General features: G+C 37.4%; 1 pseudogene; it reads left to right on the top strand.

Annotated features, from left to right (window-relative positions):
* The first annotated feature begins 5,062 nt into the window (after positions 1–5,062).
* LOC103750296 lies at positions 5,063–9,681 on the top strand (annotated as a pseudogene).
* The last annotated feature ends 407 nt before the right edge of the window (positions 9,682–10,088 follow it).

The following is a 10,088-nucleotide window of genomic DNA, read 5'->3' as shown; positions in this document are numbered from 1 at the left end:
CATTACTATACCAGATTTCAAGCTGTATTACAGAGCTATAGTCATAAAAACAACATGGTACTGGCAGAAAAATAGACCCATAAACCAAGGGTACAAAATTGAAGACCCAAATATGAGCAAATGCAATTTCAACAATTTGATAATTTACAAAGGGGCCAAGAACATTAACTGGAGGAAAGACAGCACGTTCAGCCAATGGTGCTGGAAAAACTGGATCTCCATATGTAGAAGAATGAAACTAAACCCCTATCTTTCACCCTTCACAAAAGTCAATTCCAAATGGCTCAAAGACCTCAATGTAAAGCTTGAAACTGAAACTATTACAAGAAAACATTGGGAAAAACCTACAAGATATAGGTGTAGGAAAGGATTTTCTAAACCGGACATCAATTGCTCAGGAAACAAGGGCAAGAATTAAAAAATGGGACCTCATTAAACTAAAAAAACTTCTGTACATCAAAGGAGACAACCAAGGAAGCAAACAGAAAACCCACAGAACAGGAGAAAATCTTCACTGGCAACGCATCCGACAGAGGTTTAATAACCAGAATTTATAACGAACTCAAAAAACAGAGAACCAAGGCAACAAGCAAAAAGATAGACTAAGGAGCTGAACAGAGAGTTCTCAAAAGAAGAAGTAAAGATGGCTATGAAACATCTTAAAAGATGTTCAACATCACTAATAATCAGGGAAATGCAAATTAAAACCACTTTAAGATTTCATCTTACCCCAGTCAGACTGGCTAAGATCAAGAAAACAAATGATACCAAATGTTGGAGGGGATGTGGGGAAAGGGGAACACTCATCCACTGCTGGTGGGGCTGAAAATTGTTCAATCCCTATGGAAAGGAGTGTGGAGAACTCTTAAAAAATTACAAATCAACCTAATTTTGACACAGTTATACCACTCCTTGGCATATACCCAAAGAATTCATCCTATTGCAGAGACACATGTACATCAATTTTTGTTGCTGCTCTTTTCACAACAGCTAAGAGATGGAAGCAACCTAAGTGTCCCTCAATTGACGAGTGGATAATGAAAATGTGGTACATTTATATGATGGAGTTTACCTCAGCAGTAAAGAAAGATGAAATCATGAAATTTGCAGGTCAATGGATGGAAATAGAAATTGTTATACTTAGTGAAGTAACACAGATTCAGAAAAAAAAACTCAACATATGTTCCCCCTCATATATGGATCCTAGAATGAGACTCTGATAAATAAGTATGCAACGAGACATAACTACCAGAACCAGGATAATGGAAAGGAAACAGGGAGGTAAAGGAAAAGAAATAACCCGAAAGAGAAGAACAGTAGGAAAAAGGCCTTAATAAGGGAGATATGGATGAAAATTGGGTTAGTTTAAGGGAGGGGTAATGAAGGGTATACAAGGAACCTATGGGATAATGGGAAAGAAGGAGCTCAAGAGAGGCAGGACCACAGGAGAAGGGTATTTGTGAGGGAGAAAGGGGGGAAATGGGGGCACCTTAAGTGGGAAAACCATGATGGAGGGGTGAGACAATGTGAGAGATAAACAATGCCTAGCTAGCTTTGAAAACTAGAGAGGACCATATTACTCCTACAACCTACTGACAAATTATACATAGCAGTTCAAGAAATATATGTCTAGGTAAAGTTTATCAAGAACAACTGATCTTTACCCAAGATTTATTAACATGACACATCGTAATTAAAAATACTAGACTGGTGGAACTAACCTTCTTGTGTGTTTAGCAGACATACTCTGAGGTCTATAATAATTTGGTTGAGGGACATAAATGACACTTTTTGCTCCTTGCTGTCCTAGGTCGACAAGATCCAGGGAACTATGAACATCTCTCAAAATGTCCTATAATGGTGGTGGGTCACCTGTCCTCTTGATCAAGGAGGCCGAGGAGACCCCACCAGATGGAGTTGAACCATTGTCCAGTCTATAAAAAGGAGGGTCAACACAGAGGAATCATTTCCTCCATGCTTTCAAGTGAAGCCAACCATGGTCGAGCAGGACCTTTGACTTATCTTCACATAGGCGGAACTGGTGAAAGAAAGGAGCCAGGGGCTCCTCCCAAGCCCATGTGACCCCTGAGGTACAGATCCTCAAAAGACCTTAAGAGTAAAAATAAATCGTTTTATCTGAACCAACTGTATGGCCTTAAACACCCAAAAGGAAAGTATAACCAAAATTAAACGGGCCAACATAATTTCATAAGAGTCCATATATATAGCTAAAGGCTACATAACAAGCAATAATGCCAGCCAAGCAATACCTTCTTTAGAGTTGATGGCCAGGGTGGCCAAAGGGATTCCCAGATGGTAACCAAGCATAGAACTGGGAAAATGAACAGCAGACCTCAATCTTATACAAAGGAATATAGACAACTGATAAACTTGATAAACTTTACCTAGATGAAGAACAGCTCACCCTCTTAAAACAAAGACCTCTAGATAGGCTGACTAGATTCACCAGAAGGGCAAGCAGTGGGGAATGGCTGGGGGTGCTGACAACACAGCAGTCAGTAAGTGGGATATCAGAGTATAAGGGCTCTAGTGCAGGGAGGGAGGCTATGGGAGGGTGCTTCCTGGAACGTGGGTATATAAATAAATAAAAAAGAAAAAATAATTCTTCAAAGCATAAAAATTGCTCCTTAATAATTAGTAGATGTGAAAAACATTACCACTGAAATCTACCTGATAATTTTATATCCATGCTCAGATTCCAAGGAGCTCAGAAAGTACCTGACTGTGACTAGTAATAATCAGATATATAGAGATTAGAAACACATGTGCACCATAGTTTCAATTGTATTAAAATGAATTTTTCTGTATGAAACTGTATTTTAATAATGAAATGGAGATCTTTTTTGAAGTTTAAAACCTTTTTATTTTTATGTCTTATAGGGGTTATATGGAGTGCAATATTGTATAATTGTATCAATTCAACTGTAAACCTAAAAATTTACAGCTAATTTTGAAAGAGATGCATCTTAGCTCTGGAAATTGTTATTGAATATGTCAATGCTGTTGTAATGAAATGCTTTTTCTAATTATATGGTTATTAAATAAATAATTAAAAAATTTATCAATTCATACAATAAATATTTGTAGAAATCTCTGTTACATTCACTTACTGATATGCACATGTGCATGCACATATACTACAGGGCAAGTGTGACAATTGGAAATTAGCTTGCAGGAGCTGCTTTTGTAGTTCCACCACATAGTTGCCAGGAATTGAATTCAGGTTGTCAGTCTCTGTAACAAGCACTTTGAACTAACAAGGTGTCTTGCCCACCTAAAGCAATGTAACAAAATCTTGTTTTATTAACATAAAGAGTATTTTTAGCTTCCTGTCCCTTCTTTACCTCTCTTCCATCCCTGTTCCTTCTCATCACTTCCCCTGCCCTCTTCTTCTCTACCACTCTACTCTCCCATTTCACTGTCCCACAGTTACCCAACAAAAGATGAACTACTTTGCACTACCACTTGCTCCCTTCTATGTTGTATTTCCTCTACATGCACAGATCCACAGTCAGTGGAACCAGGTCACCATAGATTAAACAGGGAGAGTGCACAAATCATAAACACGTGTTCTTTAATAAGATAGTCTAGCTTTTCTAAGTTTTCAGGTATTCGGATAGATCATTTTTCTAAAAGTACATTTTAAAACTAGTCAATAAAAATGTTAAATATAAAAATTGATGTTTGATTTTTTTCATCACAAAAGAAACTAGCAGTAAGATACCAGCCTCTATTTTCTATGTTCCAAACAGCACTAAACACAGAGGAAACCAGCATTTCCGGACCTTGATAGGATAACCTCTACTTTCTGTAAGCTAGGTCACCAAAGAGAAGTTCCCTGCTTTTGCACTGGCTGAGGTTGTTACCAGTTCTCTCCAAATTTCAGATGTAGCTTGTCTCCAGACTTAGGAGAACCTATTCGACTTAAGAATTCAACAGAGATGAACCAATGTGCAACTCCCGAATCTGCGTGTACCACAACTAGCCTCGTCCTCTGCTCCAGCTTCTGGAGGCAGTGCCTCCAGAGGAGGAACCGTAGGAAACTCATGTCAGGGCAGGTGTTGGAGGACCAGAATCCAGTGTCACCTGAGATATGTCTACAGTGACCTTCTAAGGGACAGCAGTTCTTTGTCTTCCTTAGCAGTGTCATAATTTGCAACAAATACTGTAGAGCCAGAATATCCCAACAAATTCTACTTTATGAAAATCCTTATGTTCATATGAAAATTTTCAAATGAGAGGTGGGAAATTTGCACAGTGAGATTCTCTAATTCTTTCATAGAAATTGTAAACTGAATTGTTTCTAGTTATTATGCATCTGTGTCTAATCTGGAGTTACTGCTGCTTTAAATTTTACTTTCTTGTCTTTTCGTGTTTAGTAGTTCACATTACTTTGTCCTTTCCAAGGGTACAGATTTTGTAATTTTATAGTGGCAGTTCCTGAAACATCAATATTATACTACAATTTAATATGTAATTTAAAATGCCCTACTGTTTAATCCTATTTTTGCTAGAAATTAATATGTAATTTTAACTTTACCTCTTTCAGTAAACTCAGACAGGTATTACCACTTACTTTTCTCTGCCGAAAGTCAGTTTTCTCAGAAAAGGCATTTCACCATCTTCTACTTGCAGGAGTATAGCCAGACAGATCTACCACAAATGTAATTCTTTCAATTTGGTGATGGTATATTAATTTTTACTTCATACTTTGCAAGTTGGCAAATACTGAAGAGCTTAAAATTACATGCATTTATTACTTCATGGTCTCTCTGGGTTTAGTTAGCATACATTAGCATAGCATAGGTTAGCTAAGTGATAAGCACATAGAACTAATGAACAATTCCTCTGGTCTTGAGGCTAGGAGTGTATTTCTGGTGTAGAGATCATTCTTACTGTGTAAACCCAAGGACTGTGTTCAGTCCCCAGAAACAATGAAAAATATAGCACAACACAACAAAATACTTCAACCAAAGGTTATTATACCTGGAGTAGCTTAAGATTTAACAAGAGAAAAATATGTTTTCAAATTCCCTGTGTTATGAGCAGAATTAATTTTTTTGTAAGAGGAAGGCTTAAGGTACTTGCTGTTTACTGTAGGTCAGATGTTTGAGACTGTCCAAAGTCCCTTCCTCATAAACAGTTCCTAATATGGTTATCTGTTTTGTTTTGTTTTGTTTTGTTTTGTTTTGTTTTGTTTTCAGAACCAACTATTTTTTGTTTTTTTTTGTGTTCACAGACATATATAAAAACACCTCTCTCTCTCTCTCTCTCTCTCTCTCTCTCTCTCTCTCTCTCTCTCTCTGTGTGTGTGTGTGTGTTTCTCTCTCCTGTTAAAACTGTGAAATACCCAGGGTTTTCCAGAGAAAAAGAATCATCAGATATATTATCCATGTAAGAAATATATTATGGAAACTCACTCTTGGGAATTTGGAGTCACAATAAGCCATCTGCAAGCATTAGCATATGGGAAGCCAGTGATCTAATTTAATAAAGGTCTGAAGTCCTAAGAAATGGTGTGTTACGATTTGAGAGTGCCCTCCAAAACTATGTGTTGGAAATGTGCTTCCTTATTTTGGGTGTTGGAATGTGTTGCTTTATGGAAGGAGCTTGGGACATGAAGATGTCATCTTCACAAATGAACTTGTGCCGTTATCATGAGAGAAAGTTCTGTGATAAGGAAATAGGTTTCTCATAATCAAACACATTGGGCCCCTCTTATTTTTCTTCTTTGCCCTCTTTTTGCCTTTCTCACATGGGATGGTGCTGCAAGCTGTCCTTTCCCAGACATTAGTCCCTTGATCTTGGACTTCAAAGCTTCCAGAGTTATGAGCCCATAAATTCTATCCACTGTAGTTTGTTAGTCTGGGTTTTCTGTTATAGCACCACTAAAGGACTAAAGCACAGGGCTGGCACACAAGAATAAATCTCAAAGTTCAGAGGCCCCATTCTCAGGAGCTCTTAAGCCCAAAGGCACACAAAGATGAAGGTCTCATCTCAAGAAACAAGGCATAATTTATCCCTCCCCATGATTTTTAAAGGTTCTATTTGGACCCTTAGCAAATTAGAGGATGACCTCCCACATCTGTGAAAGTAGAATCTCTTTGCTCAAGCTTGTTGACTTAATGCTAATCTCCTCAGGAAACACTCTCAGAAATTCTCCAAGAAATGTTCTCACTATCAAAGCATTCCTAATTAGCCCAGGCAAGTTGACATAAAATTAACTATCAAAAGCATTCATAGGTAACAAGCATGCTTCATTTTTTTGGCCACATTCCATTGGCTTAAAGCTAGTCAGAGGATTTCTGGGCTTTCCTGGTGATGGACCACACAAGGCTATGTCTCCCTGTTTCCCGAGACTCATTTTAGTTATAGTACAAACACTTAAGGATTAATCATACATTTTAAAATGTATTATCCTATATGCAGGTATGATTATTTTATATGGAAGCATCCTAAAATGGCTAGAAATATTGTTAACTCAATGATAACTTAAAAATTTTACTAATTATTTTTATTTTATCTGTATGACTATATTGCATCCATGTGTGTAAGTGCACCCGTGTCCTGCAATGCCCACACTGGTCAAAAGAAGGTGTTGGATTTCCCTGAAACTGGAGTTAGACAGTTGTTAGCTGCCATGTGGGTGCTTGGAACTGAACCCAGGTCCTTTGCAAGAACACCCAGTGTTCTTCTGAACCAGTTCTCCAGACCCTGAAGGAGAACTTCTAAATATTAGAAAACTGAGAACTCTCATTTAATTACTGTATTTTGGGAGAATGACATTCCTATTGGCTTACCAGTCAGGTTTTCCTTTCCCTCTTTTTCATTTTGTTCTGAAACAAGAAATAAACTTATAATTTGATCCATTTTGCATTTACTCATATCCCGAGGTCTTGCATTTTGTGGTAAATCGTATTTTTTTTTTGATCTTCAGTAACTGTTTAATCTACAAACCTGTCTGTGTTTTCTTACAAAAAGAAAGAGTAGAGTGAGAGCTAGCCGTAGTGCTAGGAACTGCTCCATTCAGAATTACAGAGCTAGGCATTGAAAGACTTGCCTGGACTGACATCAACAGCAAAAACAAAGCAGTATTTATGATGCCTGCCTGGCTATAATTTTCCAATGATAATTTCTATTCCCTGACTCATTCCTTTTTCAGCATACACATTTAATGAAAACATCATGGAACAAAACCTCAAAGCAATCTGATGCCAGAACACACTTAAGTATTGTTTACTGTGATGAAAAATATTGTAAGAACAATTCGCTGTGACTGGGATGTTAATGGGACAAACCTTGGTTTCGTGGTGACTGTGCATGTAGAATATGGCACATTAGGTAAACAAAGTAGCAGCTTTTGTATTTGTGCAACCCAGAAAACCACACCTTTGCCTAATTCAAAAGCTAACCCTCCCCAGTTTTCAGAAAGGCTGTAGCATTTGTTCTCACAGGCTGTTTCCCTGTGGAAATTATCAGGATGGACCAGACAGCTGAGATAATGATGTAACCAGGGTTACTGAACATTTTCCCGCTTACATTAGCAAGAAGATTATATAGTTAATCAATCCACAAATACTTCCTGAGTTCATATTAAATGCAAGGCACACAGTGGCAAACCAGCCACTATAATCAAATGAGATAATATTAATGATAGCATGCTGTGAAGTACAGATCCTGTTGAAATGTGAGTTATGATATAGAAAATGTTTCAGGGCAATAACCCCCATTTGTTTAAATGGTGCTTCTACCTATTCTTTTAGGAATGACCAAAGGTCTCTGGTCAGAAGGACATGATTGAAATCAAGGGAATGTAAAACAAGTCAGATTTTCTAGAAGGTACCACCAAGATTCCATTGTATTAGCAAGATTACAAATTAATAATCTTTTCTCTTCAGTGAATGGTACAAATCTTGGTACCCAATATTCAAGGAAAATATAATTCTTCAAAATTACTAATTTTTTGTTGCACAGACTGTTTAAACCATCAAGTTATCATATTTAACTCTGATTGCAAATGTGTTACTTGACATAACTTTAGTAGTTTTTATAAACAAATACATTCAGAAAGGCCTTTTCTTCATTTCACTGATTATGATGGGAAAGATGTTAACTTTAAGTTAACTTTTCTGCTTTGAACTCTGCACTTTTTTCTTGTTTTCTATTTCTTGATCATTTACCTGGCAACTACTGTTATTCTTCATTTTAATTCCACAAATAGAGCTTGAATTAATGGCAGCATGTTTAGAGGAGCCCAGAACCTAGTTCCTTAGTAAGTGGGTTTTAGATTCAACGGCATCACTTTGACTCCTCAAATTTAGTATTGCTGGAGAATGTATACATGGAGCCTCATTTTTTATGCTTTGCAATCAGAAGCAGTAATGACAGAATATAGACAACCAAGAGCAACAGCTCCCAATCCAGATGGCTGTGGTGCTTCCTACATGTTCTTAAGTGAAGGAGGGTGAGACTTAGCAAACCATTATAATATCCCTCCAATCTGCACAGTGCCATTTTGATGCTAATGCAGTATTCTTGAAAATTATTCCACAAACTTCAAGTTGCTAAACAGATGCATTCTCCTTCATTCCTCTTCAGTGCATAGGGAGTTTGAATTTTAAGACACATAAAATAGTCTCCTTATTGTGAAGGCACTTGCTTCTGTACTTGCCAGTTAAAATTACACACATATGTGTAAAAGCTAGCAAGTCTTCATTTTTAAATTTAAATTCACTTCAATTATAATAAATATATTATGACACCTATTATTTAATTAATAGAGACTTATAGTCTAATTAATAAATTCCTTATGTTTTCTAAAGGAACTTTGCATACCCTAGTTCAAAATATAAAGGGATTGACCATTTAAAACGGCCTTGCAAAAACAATAAGCCACCTGTCTAGAGGTCACCTGCCCAGTATTTCATATGTCCTCAAATATAAAAATAACTTTGGTTTGACAACATTTACCTATGATTTGAGCAGTTCCATAGTTATCTAGTTTTTCCTCTGGAGCCTCAGAGACACATTTGGCTTCCATAGCCTCCATCAGGCCCTTAGTACCTTCCCTGGGCCAAGAGACCAGCAGTGGGGTCGAGTAGCCTAAGCTTATGAGAGAGCTCAGGACATTGGTGGTAATGATGGCCTCAGCAGGCAGGGAAGATGCAAAGTTTTATCAGCTGGCAGAGGTGACACCACAGAATATTAAACAGTTGAAGAGATTGAACCAAGTTATCTTTCAGGTCAGCCATAATGACAAGTTCTACAAGGATGTGGTAGAAATTGTTAAGCTTCCAAATCTTGCCTACTTCAATGATATGGCTATAGGTTCAGTGTAGTGCAGTGTGGATCATTCAAAGAGTAAGAAAAGACTTTACATCGTATTACTAGGATATCTTGAACCTTGTTGAAGAGAGAATAGAAACTAAAATGTTAAATCATGTCCTAAACATCTAAGAAAGATGGCACTTTTGACATCCATCTGCGTGTACAGATCAGCAACGAGCCAAAAGTTGAGTTCTACAGGAAGTCTGGCTTTGAGATTATTGGGACAAAGAAGAACTACTGTAAGAGGGTGGAGCCTGCAGATGCTCATATGCTCAGAAAAGCCTCAAGCTTCCTTCTGGTCAGAATGCAGACACACAGCAGACAGACAACTGAGGAAATGACAAATGAGTTTTCCTACACTTGCTTGTCCCCAAATAAAGAGACCCACTGATTTCCCCTTCCCCTTCCAGCTTCCTTCGTTCCTTGTTCTAGATTGCCTCCTTTCTCTCCTCTTAAAGTCTTAATAATTTCAAGGACTCTTAAAAATGATCACGTTTGTAATTTTTTAGTTCTCTTGTTTTTGTGAGGTGGTTAGATTTTAGGACGGCGTAGGTATAGACCTATATAGATTCACAGTGAAGATGTTCTGGTGCCCAAAATGTGGATATCAGATGATTTCAAATTTTTTAGCTGAAATTTTTTTTAAATGTCCTGTTTTCACATTGAAGGGCAGAGCCTACAACATTGTTTATTTCAAAAGACAAAAAGCAACAGCAGTGATATCCTGGTCTCTAACTCAT

The sequence above is a fragment of the Nannospalax galili genome, unplaced genomic scaffold (genome assembly GCF_000622305.1).
Source record: "Nannospalax galili isolate Female #2095 unplaced genomic scaffold, S.galili_v1.0 scaffold45, whole genome shotgun sequence".
In the NCBI taxonomy this organism is placed as follows: domain Eukaryota; kingdom Metazoa; phylum Chordata; class Mammalia; order Rodentia; family Spalacidae; genus Nannospalax; species Nannospalax galili.
Note: the sequence above shows the minus strand (reverse complement) of the source record. Positions and strands in the feature narration are given on the sequence as shown.